The 19,055-nt window shown below is 54.4% G+C and overlaps 4 non-coding genes and 2 pseudogenes across 4 annotated transcripts; all 6 read left to right on the top strand.

Moving 5' to 3' along the window:
- The first annotated feature begins 4,029 nt into the window (after positions 1-4,029).
- Positions 4,030-4,223, top strand: LOC139689750 (U2 spliceosomal RNA). The gene has a single exon (XR_011701382.1). It is a non-coding gene; the product is annotated as a U2 spliceosomal RNA (small nuclear RNA).
- Positions 4,224-5,736: 1,513 nt separating this feature from the next.
- Positions 5,737-5,929, top strand: LOC139689828 (U2 spliceosomal RNA). Its single transcript, XR_011701432.1, has one exon. It is a non-coding gene; the product is annotated as a U2 spliceosomal RNA (small nuclear RNA).
- A 1,513-nt stretch (positions 5,930-7,442) lies between these two features.
- Positions 7,443-7,576, top strand: LOC139689782 (U2 spliceosomal RNA; annotated as a pseudogene).
- Positions 7,577-12,829: 5,253 nt separating this feature from the next.
- LOC139689749 (U2 spliceosomal RNA) lies at positions 12,830-13,023 on the top strand. The gene has a single exon (XR_011701381.1). It is a non-coding gene; the product is annotated as a U2 spliceosomal RNA (small nuclear RNA).
- A 1,513-nt stretch (positions 13,024-14,536) lies between these two features.
- Positions 14,537-14,729, top strand: LOC139689826 (U2 spliceosomal RNA). The gene has a single exon (XR_011701430.1). It is a non-coding gene; the product is annotated as a U2 spliceosomal RNA (small nuclear RNA).
- A 1,513-nt stretch (positions 14,730-16,242) lies between these two features.
- On the top strand, positions 16,243-16,376 carry LOC139689780 (U2 spliceosomal RNA; annotated as a pseudogene).
- The last annotated feature ends 2,679 nt before the right edge of the window (positions 16,377-19,055 follow it).

Below are 19,055 nucleotides of genomic sequence, written 5' to 3'. Positions count from 1 at the left end.
ACCTTCTCCCCGCTCTCGGACGTCACCTATTCTCCCCCCAAGTCCCGTTCTTCTTCCCCTCTCTCCCTCGACGACTTCACGACGCCTCCGGATTCTTCTTCGTCCAGACGTCCGGCGCTGGATTCTCCCCCCCCGATTCCCCCGACTGCCCCCGCCCCCCAAACGACTGACAGGGTCCCGGCGCTTCTCCTGACCGGCACCGCGGTGTCGGCCAGGAGAATCGACAATCAACTTGTGGTTTACTTTCCCGTGGCGGATACGTTAACCTGCACCGAGGTGGGATGCAGCATGTCCTTCCGCGCTACGGAGTGGACGGCGATGCGGAGAAGTCTCGTCCGACACCTGATGGAGCAGCACGGCCACCGACTCACGTCGGTGAACGCCTGCTCCGTCTGCGGTGGGACTATCGGCCGCAAGCCGTCCACTCATCCCTGCCTCAAAGGGGGGATACGTAAGGCGGCGGACGGGCGTGTTGCACTCTCGCACCGGTGCGGGACATGCGACTTCGCATGCGCTACCCGTCGCGGGTTGGCGAACCACATGGTGACCCACAAGAGACCTCCCCCCTTGATTGCCCCCCTTCAGGAGGCAATCGAGGAGACAGTTAGATGCACGACGCCGCCCAACGTGACCGAGGCGCAACCCTCCGATCCAGACGCAGCAGCTGACGCTCCGGCCGAAGACCTGGCGCCGGGGCAGCCTCCCGAAGTCGGTGACCTCAACGACACCGGGTCACCGCCGCCTGTGGACGCAGCAACATCGCCGCCGCCAGCTCCAGACGCAGCAGAAGGAGCACCACGACAGGTCGAGCCACCGATACAGCAGAAGGAGAAGCTGTGGCTCGACCGACTGGCCAGCACCACCGGCCAGTCATGGGAGGAGTTCGAGGTCGTGGTGCAGGATCTGGTGGCCACCACCCAGGCGGAGAGGAAGAGGGAGGCGAAACCTGCGGACGGAGGGGAAGCTCCTCGGCCACGAAACGTCGTGCACAGACAACCACCAAGACGCAGACAAGTAGCTGACTACGACGCGAAAAAGGCGTCGGACATACAGAAACTCTTCAGGAGTCATCCCAGGAGGGCAGTGGAGAGCATCCTGTCTGATAAGTCACCCTATTGCGACATTCCCGCGGAGGAAGTGGAAAAGCATTTCCGCCAAGTCTACGGGAATGTCGGAATGGGGGGCTTGGAGGACGAGGGTGACGACTCGGTCTACCGTCGCACGACGGAGACCGAGAAGAAACTGCTCCTCGAAAGGATCACTCCTGAAGAAGTGACGAGACGCATGTCTAGAACCAAAAACACCGCCCCGGGCCCCGATGGCCTCACCTACGGCGACCTGAGGGCGGTCGATAGACATGGACGAATTCTCTCTTTTATCTTCAACAGATGCCTGAAGGAGGCCAGGACACCGGCCGCGTGGAAAACCTCTCGGACTGTCCTCCTGCACAAAGGGGGGGACCGCCAGGACATCGGCAACTGGAGGCCCATAGCGCTTGGCAACACCATCGCCAAGCTGTACGCCGGGGTGCTTGCTGACCGCATACTATCTTGGGCGGTCAGCGGGAAGAAGATGCACCCGGCTCAAAAGGGCTTCCGGGAGTTCGAGGGGTGCCACGAGCACAACTTCACCCTTCAGGCAGCTGTTGACGAAATGAGACGCAGACGTTCCCGAATCGCACTGGCTTGGCTTGATCTACGGAACGCGTTCGGGTCCATCCCGCACCAACACCTCCAGAACACCTTGAGGAGGATGGACTTGCCTGAGGAGATGAGGAGGACCGTGGAGGAGTTGCAGAAGGGCTCCACGGTCGTGAAGACGGCCAGCGGCGACACCGGCGTCATCGACATCTGCGCCGGTGTCAAGCAGGGGTGCCCGTTATCACCGACCATTTTCAACTTGGGAATGGAGCCGGTGATACGGGCGGTCGCTGGTGAGGCAGGCAAGTCCGGAGTCGTCGTCCAGGGGCAGAACATCGCCATCCTGGCCTACGCGGACGACTTGGTGCTGGTGGCCCGGGACCAGGAGCACCTGCAGCGCCTGCTGAACATCGCGGGAGAAGAGGCGACCGCTGCAGGTCTACAGTTCAAGCCAAGCAAGTGCGCAACGCTGGACCTCAACTTTTCAACCAACCAGCCCGTGCAGCCGTCCCAACTCACCATCCAGGGGGCGGCCATTTCCAGCCTGAAGGACGGCGAAGCGTACCGGTACCTCGGGGTCCCGTTCGGGTTCCATGTGGACCAGACCCCCGAGGAGGACCTGGTGCGCTTGGGCGAGGACGTCAAGAAGATCGACGAGTCACTCCTCGCCCCGTGGCAGAAGATCGCCGCGACCAACATCTTCCTTCTGCCCAGGCTGGAATTCATCTTGCGGGCTGGTAACGTTAAAAAGAAGAACTTGACTGACATCGACAAGAGGCTGAAGGCCTGCGCAAAGGGCTGGCTCCATTTGCCCAAAAGGGCATCGCCTGAGATGGTCTTCATTGGCCATCAACACGGCGGCGCAGGTCTTCTCCCTCTTTCCGACTTGACTGACATATTGACCATCGTGCAGGGATATCGACTCCTCCATTCCCGTGACCCCAACGTGAGAGTGCTCGCCTGGGGTCGCCTGAAGGAGGTAGTGCGGAGGAAGCTGAGGAGACCGCCAACCACCGGTGATCTCGCGGAGTACCTTAGCGGTAGTCTACGGGATGACTTTGGAAGGGAAAGCGGCGACTTCAGTTCCCTCTTCACGCAGGTTCGCTCCGCGTCACGCCGTATCGCCGCGCGCATAGGCTTGAGCTGGAGATGGTCGGACGAGCTAAGGGAGATGCAGATTTCGTTCCGGGACATGAATGACGGGGCTGAAGACCGCCCCCCCTTCATCAGGGTTCCTCCGAAGGCCGTAAGGCAACTGACGGGTGCCCTGAAGATCGCGGTGCGGCGCTACTACCTGAACAAGGTAAGCGCCAAGCCCGATCAAGGGAAAGTCATTCGTGCCTCGGCGAAATCTGAAGCCTCCAATCACTTCCTGGCAGGAGGGAGATACACCAGGTTTTGTGATTGGAGGTTCATCTTTAGGGCTCGGCTCGATCTGCTCCCGCTCAATGCCTGTCGCCGTTGGGAAACCAACGGGGACAAGCGGTGTCGGCGATGTGGCTACGCGGAGGAGACCCTGCCCCACGTCGTTAATCACTGCACGATGCACTCAAGGACGTGGCAGCATAGACATAATGCTGTCCAAGACCGACTACACAGGGCTCTGATTGGACGCCGGGGAAAAGGTGACGATGAAATCAGAGTCAACAAACAAGTACCTGGCACTGACTCGACTCTTAGACCAGACCTGGTTATAACTAACCAGGCCGACAAGACTGTGACATTGATCGACGTAGCAGTGCCGTTCGAGAACAACGAGGGAGCTCTGCTGGCAGCCAGGACCGCGAAGGAGGAGAAGTACGCCGCCCTGGCAGAGACCATCCGCCAGCAGGGATACCGGTCATCGGTCGCCGCCATCGTCGTGGGAAGCCTGGGGACGTGGGACTCGCAGAACGACCCCGTCCTGAAGTCCCTGGGCCTACCTCGACGATTCTGCACCACCATGCGGCGACTGATGGTCAGCGACGTCATCCGCTGGACCCGGGACTGCTACGTCGAACACATCACGGGACATAGACAGTATGAAGACGGCTCCGGAGGCTGAAAAGGAAAGGACAAAAGTGAAGTCGTGTAAAATCATTTCCCCCCCTCTTTCCATACTTCTTCATTGTAAAACCTTTCTCTGTCCCCTTTCTCTTTTATTTACTCTATGAGCCATAGTGTATGAATGGCCACGCCGTGGTGTATAAACGGCCCCCCCCAAAAGTGTAAACCCTCCCCGTGAGAGACTTAAACATATAAAACATTTTATAAAAAAAAACACTCGTGCGAGAAGCCTATATTATTATAATATTTCCCCAAAACAAAGGGGCAAAAAGACTTGTTCCCCGGCTCCCTCATTTGGAGGGAGCCGGTCATGTATAAATTATATATTAATTATAAGTTGCTTAAAACTCTGTATGAAAGAATTTTCAAATAAACATTTTAAATCTGTTCTTATCAGCTTAATATCTGATACGTCCCGCATTGCGGGACCAGAATATTAATCTGATTTTTGGACATTGGCGGGGTACCCGGAGTTTACTCCATCCCTGCCGCGGGTTGGCCCGGCATTGCAGTACCGTCGGGATCGGCCCATCATTAAAAAGGTCCACTTAAAAGCTGATGAGAACAGATTGAAGCTTAAATTGATCCGCGAAAATTATTTATTTTCGCACTTGCAAATTTCAGGCGATCCGGCTGGAAAAATATTCGCGAAATTGCATTTTCGCGGAGAGAAGCGATTTTATTCCATGCGAGCGGAGCAAAAGTAATGTAATCCAAATTGAAGCAGCACAACGAAGTATTAAAAGGAATGAATTATTAAAAGGAGAGAAACTTGGGAAGAAAAAAAATCCCATCTGAAGAGAGTCGTCGTCACTTTAAAGTGTAAGTGTAACAATAAATATAATTTTGTGAAAATAATGCAATTATTTTTTCTGCTTTCAATGCAACGTCAACAACAACAACGTCTTGTCTCCTCAGTATTCCATCATTGGAGACGACGACAACTGTTGAAGAGAGGCGCCGGATCACGTTTCAAACTTTGGCGTGTGACGCCCCTTCCTTCCAGCTGTTTACCTCCCCCCCCGAAGAGATGGCGCGCGCGCGCTCCCGGCAAGGAGCGTCATTCAAGACGACCCGACGCGAATCGACTCGCGGAAATAGGCGAGTTCCACTCTTTTACCTTAGTTTTTGAACACCAATCTTTCCACAGAATTTATGCGAAGATAATTCTTGTAAAAGGAGTGTGTGTTTGATGAAAAAAAATTGAACGGAAAAGAAACTCAATACATCGGAGGAAACGACCGATCGCGAGCACTCGGGAAAAATTGGAAAAATCTTTGCAAAAAAATTTTCAGAAATTTTTTGCGAATTTCGCGGAAATCGATGCCCATTTTCGCGATATTTTTCGAGAAAATGGAAAATATAAACAATGGAGAAATCTGGTTTTCCATCTTGTGCAATTGAAAGCGCCACTTTTTTACAGCCTTTTCGATTCCTATTCTCCGATTTGAAGAAAACCCTAATTTGTTTATATTTGAAGAAACCCTAATTTATGTATTTATTTATTTATAAGGAAAGCGTATTTTTACTAATGACGATTAATGCAAAGTAAGTGAACAGCACACGATTTTAAATCTCTACCACACAGGAAGTGAAGTGAAGAGGAAGCCCGTTTTTCGAAAAACTGTCGACCACTGAATACTGGCGAAAAGGGCCCTTTATTACCGTCCTGGATGCCCCCCTCCATTTTCGGAATGTTTGAAAATTGCGCCCGACCTTTCCCGGGAAGCGGGGAGAGAGCTTGCAATACGTCTCGTGTGTCGCTCACAGAGATGGCACGACCTAGCGAAGGACTCCGCGTTGCAATTTACTGTCTCGCCTCCGGACTCCGGGGACGCAATTGCTCCGGCCGTCCTGCCCCCCGCGCCCCCCCAAAACTTTTCTTGCTGCAGGAAAACAAGGAAGCCTTCGGAAACACCCCCGCAGGATCCTACGCGAATTCTCCCCGACCAATGCCACCCCGCGGCGCCTACGCCAATCCTGCGCCCTCCGCCCCAAGTGCTCCGGGGTCGTCCCTACACATGTAAATATTGCAGAAAAGGGCTCCCTTATCGCTTCTCGGCCTTATGGCTAAGATCAAAGTGTAGTATCTGTTCTTATCAGCTTAATATCTGATACGTCCCGCATTGCGGGACCAGAATATTAATCTGATTTTTGGACATTGGCGGGGTACCCGGAGTTTACTCCATCCCTGCCGCGGGTTGGCCCGGCATTGCAGTACCGTCGGGATCGGCCCATCATTAAAAAGGTCCACTTAAAAGCTGATGAGAACAGATTGAAGCTTAAATTGATCCGCGAAAATTATTTATTTTCGCACTTGCAAATTTCAGGCGATCCGGCTGGAAAAATATTCGCGAAATTGCATTTTCGCGGAGAGAAGCGATTTTATTCCATGCGAGCGGAGCAAAAGTAATGTAATCCAAATTGAAGCAGCACAACGAAGTATTAAAAGGAATGAATTATTAAAAGGAGAGAAACTTGGGAAGAAAAAAAATCCCATCTGAAGAGAGTCGTCGTCACTTTAAAGTGTAAGTGTAACAATAAATATAATTTTGTGAAAATAATGCAATTATTTTTTCTGCTTTCAATGCAACGTCAACAACAACAACGTCTTGTCTCCTCAGTATTCCATCATTGGAGACGACGACAACTGTTGAAGAGAGGCGCCGGATCACGTTTCAAACTTTGGCGTGTGACGCCCCTTCCTTCCAGCTGTTTACCTCCCCCCCCGAAGAGATGGCGCGCGCGCGCTCCCGGCAAGGAGCGTCATTCAAGACGACCCGACGCGAATCGACTCGCGGAAATAGGCGAGTTCCACTCTTTTACCTTAGTTTTTGAACACCAATCTTTCCACAGAATTTATGCGAAGATAATTCTTGTAAAAGGAGTGTGTGTTTGATGAAAAAAAATTGAACGGAAAAGAAACTCAATACATCGGAGGAAACGACCGATCGCGAGCACTCGGGAAAAATTGGAAAAATCTTTGCAAAAAAATTTTCAGAAATTTTTTGCGAATTTCGCGGAAATCGATGCCCATTTTCGCGATATTTTTCGAGAAAATGGAAAATATAAACAATGGAGAAATCTGGTTTTCCATCTTGTGCAATTGAAAGCGCCACTTTTTTACAGCCTTTTCGATTCCTATTCTCCGATTTGAAGAAAACCCTAATTTGTTTATATTTGAAGAAACCCTAATTTATGTATTTATTTATTTATAAGGAAAGCGTATTTTTACTAATGACGATTAATGCAAAGTAAGTGAACAGCACACGATTTTAAATCTCTACCACACAGGAAGTGAAGTGAAGAGGAAGCCCGTTTTTCGAAAAACTGTCGACCACTGAATACTGGCGAAAAGGGCCCTTTATTACCGTCCTGGATGCCCCCCTCCATTTTCGGAATGTTTGAAAATTGCGCCCGACCTTTCCCGGGAAGCGGGGAGAGAGCTTGCAATACGTCTCGTGTGTCGCTCACAGAGATGGCACGACCTAGCGAAGGACTCCGCGTTGCAATTTACTGTCTCGCCTCCGGACTCCGGGGACGCAATTGCTCCGGCCGTCCTGCCCCCCGCGCCCCCCCAAAACTTTTCTTGCTGCAGGAAAACAAGGAAGCCTTCGGAAACACCCCCGCAGGATCCTACGCGAATTCTCCCCGACCAATGCCACCCCGCGGCGCCTACGCCAATCCTGCGCCCTCCGCCCCAAGTGCTCCGGGGTCGTCCCTACACATGTAAATATTGCAGAAAAGGGCTCCCTTATCGCTTCTCGGCCTTATGGCTAAGATCAAAGTGTAGTATCTGTTCTTATCAGCTTAATCCCCTTAACTTTCTTCTTTTTCGCCCGCCAAATTCAAATTTTTAAATGAACAGATCTACCGCTTTTGGACCTTTCTTGCCTCTCTGAGGAATCCCGGACGGGCCCCGACCAACGGTAAGCCCCCCGGGACACTCCCAGAGGGAAGGGGCAACAGGACACTAGGCGCCTGCTCTGCCCAGTAGCCCCTCTTTCGACCCCCGATGGCCCCACGGTCCATTGCCTCTTCAAGGCGGACCGTGGGACCCACCGCCCCCTCAGGGCTCCCCGGTCGCTCACGGACCGTTCCCCACGCCCACTTGGGGTGATAACCTCCCCGGGCTCGACGCCGGGCCCCTAAGGCCCGGCGCAGGCCCCCGCCCCCGGTGCACCGCCGGGTCCCTTCAGGACCGGTAGGCTGAGCACCGGACGTTCCCCGGCCCCCGGTGCACTGCCAGGTCCCCTCCGGACCGGTAGCTTGAGCACCGAGGCCCCCGGACCCCCTCAGGGCCCCCGGGAGCACCCTCCGTCGATCCCGTACGGATCGGCGCAGAGCGGGTGATTTGAACGGCGCGCGGTTTCCTTTTCGGCCGCGACGCCGGTCAAGCGACCGTTCGGCGCGCTTCACGCCCGATCGGTTCGATTGACCCCCTCCCCCCCGTCCGGTATTTGTGGAAGACTTCATCTTCCACAAAACCGTCATTTCAAAACCCCGGTAAATTCAAATTTCCTCCCGATCCCACCCATACGGGCCGAGAAGCGGGTTGAGCGCCTTCAGCGCCATCCCTCGGCGGCCGCCTGGACTTCATTCAGGTGGACGCCACGCGCTTAATTTAAATTTGTATTTTTGAAAATTTTCGTTCCGCAGTCCCTCAGACCGCGGAAAAGCCCTCCGTCGCCCCCCTTGGCCTTCAGCATTTATATCTTTTGAATTTTTTTGTGTCCTTAAAAGGACAATTTTCAAAACAACGTTCCACGGTCCTTCAGGCCGTGGAATATCGTCCGCCAGGCCCCGTTTGTGCCATGACTTAACGCCCTCCCATGCCCCCACGTCCTCCCCGTAAAAACGGGGGGGCGGGGGCCGTTAGAAAAGCACCATCGCGTGCTAGTTCCTCCGCCCCCCCCTCCTCCTCTCGCACTCCGCGGAGGAGGAAAGTCGAGGCGTCAGAGCCCGACTCCTCCCCTCCCCATACACCACCGGACGGCGCGTCCGAAAGCGCTTCGGCGCGTAGGACGCGTCGCCCGCGGAAAATCATACACTATGGCTCCCCCGTTTCTTCTTCTTCTTCTTCTCCATCCGGCGTCCGAAAGCCTTCCCTTGAGACCTTCTCCCCGCTCTCGGACGTCACCTATTCTCCCCCCAAGTCCCGTTCTTCTTCCCCTCTCTCCCTCGACGACTTCACGACGCCTCCGGATTCTTCTTCGTCCAGACGTCCGGCGCTGGATTCTCCCCCCCCGATTCCCCCGACTGCCCCCGCCCCCCAAACGACTGACAGGGTCCCGGCGCTTCTCCTGACCGGCACCGCGGTGTCGGCCAGGAGAATCGACAATCAACTTGTGGTTTACTTTCCCGTGGCGGATACGTTAACCTGCACCGAGGTGGGATGCAGCATGTCCTTCCGCGCTACGGAGTGGACGGCGATGCGGAGAAGTCTCGTCCGACACCTGATGGAGCAGCACGGCCACCGACTCACGTCGGTGAACGCCTGCTCCGTCTGCGGTGGGACTATCGGCCGCAAGCCGTCCACTCATCCCTGCCTCAAAGGGGGGATACGTAAGGCGGCGGACGGGCGTGTTGCACTCTCGCACCGGTGCGGGACATGCGACTTCGCATGCGCTACCCGTCGCGGGTTGGCGAACCACATGGTGACCCACAAGAGACCTCCCCCCTTGATTGCCCCCCTTCAGGAGGCAATCGAGGAGACAGTTAGATGCACGACGCCGCCCAACGTGACCGAGGCGCAACCCTCCGATCCAGACGCAGCAGCTGACGCTCCGGCCGAAGACCTGGCGCCGGGGCAGCCTCCCGAAGTCGGTGACCTCAACGACACCGGGTCACCGCCGCCTGTGGACGCAGCAACATCGCCGCCGCCAGCTCCAGACGCAGCAGAAGGAGCACCACGACAGGTCGAGCCACCGATACAGCAGAAGGAGAAGCTGTGGCTCGACCGACTGGCCAGCACCACCGGCCAGTCATGGGAGGAGTTCGAGGTCGTGGTGCAGGATCTGGTGGCCACCACCCAGGCGGAGAGGAAGAGGGAGGCGAAACCTGCGGACGGAGGGGAAGCTCCTCGGCCACGAAACGTCGTGCACAGACAACCACCAAGACGCAGACAAGTAGCTGACTACGACGCGAAAAAGGCGTCGGACATACAGAAACTCTTCAGGAGTCATCCCAGGAGGGCAGTGGAGAGCATCCTGTCTGATAAGTCACCCTATTGCGACATTCCCGCGGAGGAAGTGGAAAAGCATTTCCGCCAAGTCTACGGGAATGTCGGAATGGGGGGCTTGGAGGACGAGGGTGACGACTCGGTCTACCGTCGCACGACGGAGACCGAGAAGAAACTGCTCCTCGAAAGGATCACTCCTGAAGAAGTGACGAGACGCATGTCTAGAACCAAAAACACCGCCCCGGGCCCCGATGGCCTCACCTACGGCGACCTGAGGGCGGTCGATAGACATGGACGAATTCTCTCTTTTATCTTCAACAGATGCCTGAAGGAGGCCAGGACACCGGCCGCGTGGAAAACCTCTCGGACTGTCCTCCTGCACAAAGGGGGGGACCGCCAGGACATCGGCAACTGGAGGCCCATAGCGCTTGGCAACACCATCGCCAAGCTGTACGCCGGGGTGCTTGCTGACCGCATACTATCTTGGGCGGTCAGCGGGAAGAAGATGCACCCGGCTCAAAAGGGCTTCCGGGAGTTCGAGGGGTGCCACGAGCACAACTTCACCCTTCAGGCAGCTGTTGACGAAATGAGACGCAGACGTTCCCGAATCGCACTGGCTTGGCTTGATCTACGGAACGCGTTCGGGTCCATCCCGCACCAACACCTCCAGAACACCTTGAGGAGGATGGACTTGCCTGAGGAGATGAGGAGGACCGTGGAGGAGTTGCAGAAGGGCTCCACGGTCGTGAAGACGGCCAGCGGCGACACCGGCGTCATCGACATCTGCGCCGGTGTCAAGCAGGGGTGCCCGTTATCACCGACCATTTTCAACTTGGGAATGGAGCCGGTGATACGGGCGGTCGCTGGTGAGGCAGGCAAGTCCGGAGTCGTCGTCCAGGGGCAGAACATCGCCATCCTGGCCTACGCGGACGACTTGGTGCTGGTGGCCCGGGACCAGGAGCACCTGCAGCGCCTGCTGAACATCGCGGGAGAAGAGGCGACCGCTGCAGGTCTACAGTTCAAGCCAAGCAAGTGCGCAACGCTGGACCTCAACTTTTCAACCAACCAGCCCGTGCAGCCGTCCCAACTCACCATCCAGGGGGCGGCCATTTCCAGCCTGAAGGACGGCGAAGCGTACCGGTACCTCGGGGTCCCGTTCGGGTTCCATGTGGACCAGACCCCCGAGGAGGACCTGGTGCGCTTGGGCGAGGACGTCAAGAAGATCGACGAGTCACTCCTCGCCCCGTGGCAGAAGATCGCCGCGACCAACATCTTCCTTCTGCCCAGGCTGGAATTCATCTTGCGGGCTGGTAACGTTAAAAAGAAGAACTTGACTGACATCGACAAGAGGCTGAAGGCCTGCGCAAAGGGCTGGCTCCATTTGCCCAAAAGGGCATCGCCTGAGATGGTCTTCATTGGCCATCAACACGGCGGCGCAGGTCTTCTCCCTCTTTCCGACTTGACTGACATATTGACCATCGTGCAGGGATATCGACTCCTCCATTCCCGTGACCCCAACGTGAGAGTGCTCGCCTGGGGTCGCCTGAAGGAGGTAGTGCGGAGGAAGCTGAGGAGACCGCCAACCACCGGTGATCTCGCGGAGTACCTTAGCGGTAGTCTACGGGATGACTTTGGAAGGGAAAGCGGCGACTTCAGTTCCCTCTTCACGCAGGTTCGCTCCGCGTCACGCCGTATCGCCGCGCGCATAGGCTTGAGCTGGAGATGGTCGGACGAGCTAAGGGAGATGCAGATTTCGTTCCGGGACATGAATGACGGGGCTGAAGACCGCCCCCCCTTCATCAGGGTTCCTCCGAAGGCCGTAAGGCAACTGACGGGTGCCCTGAAGATCGCGGTGCGGCGCTACTACCTGAACAAGGTAAGCGCCAAGCCCGATCAAGGGAAAGTCATTCGTGCCTCGGCGAAATCTGAAGCCTCCAATCACTTCCTGGCAGGAGGGAGATACACCAGGTTTTGTGATTGGAGGTTCATCTTTAGGGCTCGGCTCGATCTGCTCCCGCTCAATGCCTGTCGCCGTTGGGAAACCAACGGGGACAAGCGGTGTCGGCGATGTGGCTACGCGGAGGAGACCCTGCCCCACGTCGTTAATCACTGCACGATGCACTCAAGGACGTGGCAGCATAGACATAATGCTGTCCAAGACCGACTACACAGGGCTCTGATTGGACGCCGGGGAAAAGGTGACGATGAAATCAGAGTCAACAAACAAGTACCTGGCACTGACTCGACTCTTAGACCAGACCTGGTTATAACTAACCAGGCCGACAAGACTGTGACATTGATCGACGTAGCAGTGCCGTTCGAGAACAACGAGGGAGCTCTGCTGGCAGCCAGGACCGCGAAGGAGGAGAAGTACGCCGCCCTGGCAGAGACCATCCGCCAGCAGGGATACCGGTCATCGGTCGCCGCCATCGTCGTGGGAAGCCTGGGGACGTGGGACTCGCAGAACGACCCCGTCCTGAAGTCCCTGGGCCTACCTCGACGATTCTGCACCACCATGCGGCGACTGATGGTCAGCGACGTCATCCGCTGGACCCGGGACTGCTACGTCGAACACATCACGGGACATAGACAGTATGAAGACGGCTCCGGAGGCTGAAAAGGAAAGGACAAAAGTGAAGTCGTGTAAAATCATTTCCCCCCCTCTTTCCATACTTCTTCATTGTAAAACCTTTCTCTGTCCCCTTTCTCTTTTATTTACTCTATGAGCCATAGTGTATGAATGGCCACGCCGTGGTGTATAAACGGCCCCCCCCAAAAGTGTAAACCCTCCCCGTGAGAGACTTAAACATATAAAACATTTTATAAAAAAAAACACTCGTGCGAGAAGCCTATATTATTATAATATTTCCCCAAAACAAAGGGGCAAAAAGACTTGTTCCCCGGCTCCCTCATTTGGAGGGAGCCGGTCATGTATAAATTATATATTAATTATAAGTTGCTTAAAACTCTGTATGAAAGAATTTTCAAATAAACATTTTAAATCTGTTCTTATCAGCTTAATATCTGATACGTCCCGCATTGCGGGACCAGAATATTAATCTGATTTTTGGACATTGGCGGGGTACCCGGAGTTTACTCCATCCCTGCCGCGGGTTGGCCCGGCATTGCAGTACCGTCGGGATCGGCCCATCATTAAAAAGGTCCACTTAAAAGCTGATGAGAACAGATTGAAGCTTAAATTGATCCGCGAAAATTATTTATTTTCGCACTTGCAAATTTCAGGCGATCCGGCTGGAAAAATATTCGCGAAATTGCATTTTCGCGGAGAGAAGCGATTTTATTCCATGCGAGCGGAGCAAAAGTAATGTAATCCAAATTGAAGCAGCACAACGAAGTATTAAAAGGAATGAATTATTAAAAGGAGAGAAACTTGGGAAGAAAAAAAATCCCATCTGAAGAGAGTCGTCGTCACTTTAAAGTGTAAGTGTAACAATAAATATAATTTTGTGAAAATAATGCAATTATTTTTTCTGCTTTCAATGCAACGTCAACAACAACAACGTCTTGTCTCCTCAGTATTCCATCATTGGAGACGACGACAACTGTTGAAGAGAGGCGCCGGATCACGTTTCAAACTTTGGCGTGTGACGCCCCTTCCTTCCAGCTGTTTACCTCCCCCCCCGAAGAGATGGCGCGCGCGCGCTCCCGGCAAGGAGCGTCATTCAAGACGACCCGACGCGAATCGACTCGCGGAAATAGGCGAGTTCCACTCTTTTACCTTAGTTTTTGAACACCAATCTTTCCACAGAATTTATGCGAAGATAATTCTTGTAAAAGGAGTGTGTGTTTGATGAAAAAAAATTGAACGGAAAAGAAACTCAATACATCGGAGGAAACGACCGATCGCGAGCACTCGGGAAAAATTGGAAAAATCTTTGCAAAAAAATTTTCAGAAATTTTTTGCGAATTTCGCGGAAATCGATGCCCATTTTCGCGATATTTTTCGAGAAAATGGAAAATATAAACAATGGAGAAATCTGGTTTTCCATCTTGTGCAATTGAAAGCGCCACTTTTTTACAGCCTTTTCGATTCCTATTCTCCGATTTGAAGAAAACCCTAATTTGTTTATATTTGAAGAAACCCTAATTTATGTATTTATTTATTTATAAGGAAAGCGTATTTTTACTAATGACGATTAATGCAAAGTAAGTGAACAGCACACGATTTTAAATCTCTACCACACAGGAAGTGAAGTGAAGAGGAAGCCCGTTTTTCGAAAAACTGTCGACCACTGAATACTGGCGAAAAGGGCCCTTTATTACCGTCCTGGATGCCCCCCTCCATTTTCGGAATGTTTGAAAATTGCGCCCGACCTTTCCCGGGAAGCGGGGAGAGAGCTTGCAATACGTCTCGTGTGTCGCTCACAGAGATGGCACGACCTAGCGAAGGACTCCGCGTTGCAATTTACTGTCTCGCCTCCGGACTCCGGGGACGCAATTGCTCCGGCCGTCCTGCCCCCCGCGCCCCCCCAAAACTTTTCTTGCTGCAGGAAAACAAGGAAGCCTTCGGAAACACCCCCGCAGGATCCTACGCGAATTCTCCCCGACCAATGCCACCCCGCGGCGCCTACGCCAATCCTGCGCCCTCCGCCCCAAGTGCTCCGGGGTCGTCCCTACACATGTAAATATTGCAGAAAAGGGCTCCCTTATCGCTTCTCGGCCTTATGGCTAAGATCAAAGTGTAGTATCTGTTCTTATCAGCTTAATATCTGATACGTCCCGCATTGCGGGACCAGAATATTAATCTGATTTTTGGACATTGGCGGGGTACCCGGAGTTTACTCCATCCCTGCCGCGGGTTGGCCCGGCATTGCAGTACCGTCGGGATCGGCCCATCATTAAAAAGGTCCACTTAAAAGCTGATGAGAACAGATTGAAGCTTAAATTGATCCGCGAAAATTATTTATTTTCGCACTTGCAAATTTCAGGCGATCCGGCTGGAAAAATATTCGCGAAATTGCATTTTCGCGGAGAGAAGCGATTTTATTCCATGCGAGCGGAGCAAAAGTAATGTAATCCAAATTGAAGCAGCACAACGAAGTATTAAAAGGAATGAATTATTAAAAGGAGAGAAACTTGGGAAGAAAAAAAATCCCATCTGAAGAGAGTCGTCGTCACTTTAAAGTGTAAGTGTAACAATAAATATAATTTTGTGAAAATAATGCAATTATTTTTTCTGCTTTCAATGCAACGTCAACAACAACAACGTCTTGTCTCCTCAGTATTCCATCATTGGAGACGACGACAACTGTTGAAGAGAGGCGCCGGATCACGTTTCAAACTTTGGCGTGTGACGCCCCTTCCTTCCAGCTGTTTACCTCCCCCCCCGAAGAGATGGCGCGCGCGCGCTCCCGGCAAGGAGCGTCATTCAAGACGACCCGACGCGAATCGACTCGCGGAAATAGGCGAGTTCCACTCTTTTACCTTAGTTTTTGAACACCAATCTTTCCACAGAATTTATGCGAAGATAATTCTTGTAAAAGGAGTGTGTGTTTGATGAAAAAAAATTGAACGGAAAAGAAACTCAATACATCGGAGGAAACGACCGATCGCGAGCACTCGGGAAAAATTGGAAAAATCTTTGCAAAAAAATTTTCAGAAATTTTTTGCGAATTTCGCGGAAATCGATGCCCATTTTCGCGATATTTTTCGAGAAAATGGAAAATATAAACAATGGAGAAATCTGGTTTTCCATCTTGTGCAATTGAAAGCGCCACTTTTTTACAGCCTTTTCGATTCCTATTCTCCGATTTGAAGAAAACCCTAATTTGTTTATATTTGAAGAAACCCTAATTTATGTATTTATTTATTTATAAGGAAAGCGTATTTTTACTAATGACGATTAATGCAAAGTAAGTGAACAGCACACGATTTTAAATCTCTACCACACAGGAAGTGAAGTGAAGAGGAAGCCCGTTTTTCGAAAAACTGTCGACCACTGAATACTGGCGAAAAGGGCCCTTTATTACCGTCCTGGATGCCCCCCTCCATTTTCGGAATGTTTGAAAATTGCGCCCGACCTTTCCCGGGAAGCGGGGAGAGAGCTTGCAATACGTCTCGTGTGTCGCTCACAGAGATGGCACGACCTAGCGAAGGACTCCGCGTTGCAATTTACTGTCTCGCCTCCGGACTCCGGGGACGCAATTGCTCCGGCCGTCCTGCCCCCCGCGCCCCCCCAAAACTTTTCTTGCTGCAGGAAAACAAGGAAGCCTTCGGAAACACCCCCGCAGGATCCTACGCGAATTCTCCCCGACCAATGCCACCCCGCGGCGCCTACGCCAATCCTGCGCCCTCCGCCCCAAGTGCTCCGGGGTCGTCCCTACACATGTAAATATTGCAGAAAAGGGCTCCCTTATCGCTTCTCGGCCTTATGGCTAAGATCAAAGTGTAGTATCTGTTCTTATCAGCTTAATCCCCTTAACTTTCTTCTTTTTCGCCCGCCAAATTCAAATTTTTAAATGAACAGATCTACCGCTTTTGGACCTTTCTTGCCTCTCTGAGGAATCCCGGACGGGCCCCGACCAACGGTAAGCCCCCCGGGACACTCCCAGAGGGAAGGGGCAACAGGACACTAGGCGCCTGCTCTGCCCAGTAGCCCCTCTTTCGACCCCCGATGGCCCCACGGTCCATTGCCTCTTCAAGGCGGACCGTGGGACCCACCGCCCCCTCAGGGCTCCCCGGTCGCTCACGGACCGTTCCCCACGCCCACTTGGGGTGATAACCTCCCCGGGCTCGACGCCGGGCCCCTAAGGCCCGGCGCAGGCCCCCGCCCCCGGTGCACCGCCGGGTCCCTTCAGGACCGGTAGGCTGAGCACCGGACGTTCCCCGGCCCCCGGTGCACTGCCAGGTCCCCTCCGGACCGGTAGCTTGAGCACCGAGGCCCCCGGACCCCCTCAGGGCCCCCGGGAGCACCCTCCGTCGATCCCGTACGGATCGGCGCAGAGCGGGTGATTTGAACGGCGCGCGGTTTCCTTTTCGGCCGCGACGCCGGTCAAGCGACCGTTCGGCGCGCTTCACGCCCGATCGGTTCGATTGACCCCCTCCCCCCCGTCCGGTATTTGTGGAAGACTTCATCTTCCACAAAACCGTCATTTCAAAACCCCGGTAAATTCAAATTTCCTCCCGATCCCACCCATACGGGCCGAGAAGCGGGTTGAGCGCCTTCAGCGCCATCCCTCGGCGGCCGCCTGGACTTCATTCAGGTGGACGCCACGCGCTTAATTTAAATTTGTATTTTTGAAAATTTTCGTTCCGCAGTCCCTCAGACCGCGGAAAAGCCCTCCGTCGCCCCCCTTGGCCTTCAGCATTTATATCTTTTGAATTTTTTTGTGTCCTTAAAAGGACAATTTTCAAAACAACGTTCCACGGTCCTTCAGGCCGTGGAATATCGTCCGCCAGGCCCCGTTTGTGCCATGACTTAACGCCCTCCCATGCCCCCACGTCCTCCCCGTAAAAACGGGGGGGCGGGGGCCGTTAGAAAAGCACCATCGCGTGCTAGTTCCTCCGCCCCCCCCTCCTCCTCTCGCACTCCGCGGAGGAGGAAAGTCGAGGCGTCAGAGCCCGACTCCTCCCCTCCCCATACACCACCGGACGGCGCGTCCGAAAGCGCTTCGGCGCGTAGGACGCGTCGCCCGCGGAAAATCATACACTATGGCTCCCCCGTTTCTTCTTCTTCTTCTTCTCCATCCGGCGTCCGAAAGCCTTCCCTTGAGACCTTCTCCCCGCTCTCGGACGTCACCTATTCTCCCCCCAAGTCCCGTTCTTCTTCCCCTCTCTCCCTCGACGACTTCACGACGCCTCCGGATTCTTCTTCGTCCAGACGTCCGGCGCTGGATTCTCCCCCCCCGATTCCCCCGACTGCCCCCGCCCCCCAAACGACTGACAGGGTCCCGGCGCTTCTCCTGACCGGCACCGCGGTGTCGGCCAGGAGAATCGACAATCAACTTGTGGTTTACTTTCCCGTGGCGGATACGTTAACCTGCACCGAGGTGGGATGCAGCATGTCCTTCCGCGCTACGGAGTGGACGGCGATGCGGAGAAGTCTCGTCCGACACCTGATGGAGCAGCACGGCCACCGACTCACGTCGGTGAACGCCTGCTCCGTCTGCGGTGGGACTATCGGCCGCAAGCCGTCCACTCATCCCTGCCTCAAAGGGGGGATACGTAAGGCGGCGGACGGGCGTGTTGCACTCTCGCACCGGTGCGGGACATGCGACTTCGCATGCGCTACCCGTCGCGGGTTGGCGAACCACATGGTGACCCACAAGAGACCTCCCCCCTTGATTGCCCCCCTTCAGGAGGCAATCGAGGAGACAGTTAGATGCACGACGCCGCCCAACGTGACCGAGGCGCAACCCTCCGATCCAGACGCAGCAGCTGACGCTCCGGCCGAAGACCTGGCGCCGGGGCAGCCTCCCGAAGTCGGTGACCTCAACGACACCGGGTCACCGCCGCCTGTGGACGCAGCAACATCGCCGCCGCCAGCTCCAGACGCAGCAGAAGGAGCACCACGACAGGTCGAGCCACCGATACAGCAGAAGGAGAAGCTGTGGCTCGACCGACTGGCCAGCACCACCGGCCAGTCATGGGAGGAGTTCGAGGTCGTGGTGCAGGATCTGGTGGCCACCACCCAGGCGGAGAGGAAGAGGGAGGCGAAACCTGCGGACGGAGGGGAAGCTCCTCGGCCACGAAACGTCGTGCACAGACAACCACCAAGACGCAGACAAGTAGCTGACTACGACGCGAAAAAGGCGTCGGACATACAGAAACTCTTCAGGAGTCATCCCAGGAGGGCAGTGGAGAGCATCCTGTCTGATAAGTCACCCTATTGCGACATTCCCGCGGAGGAAGTGGAAAAGCATTTCCGCCAAGTCTACGGGAATGTCGGAATGGGGGGCTTGGAGGACGAGGGTGACGACTCGGTCTACCGTCGCACGACGGAGACCGAGAAGAAACTGCTCCTCGAAAGGATCACTCCTGAAGAAGTGACGAGACGCATGTCTAGAACCAAAAACACCGCCCCGGGCCCCGATGGCCTCACCTACGGCGACCTGAGGGCGGTCGATAGACATGGACGAATTCTCTCTTTTATCTTCAACAGATGCCTGAAGGAGGCCAGGACACCGGCCGCGTGGAAAACCTCTCGGACTGTCCTCCTGCACAAAGGG

This window comes from Hetaerina americana, unplaced genomic scaffold (assembly GCF_022747635.1).
Source record: "Hetaerina americana unplaced genomic scaffold, ioHetAmer1.1.p SCAF_270, whole genome shotgun sequence".
Taxonomy (NCBI): Eukaryota; Metazoa; Arthropoda; class Insecta; order Odonata; family Calopterygidae; genus Hetaerina; species Hetaerina americana.
This window is presented reverse-complemented; position numbering and strand designations above follow the sequence as displayed.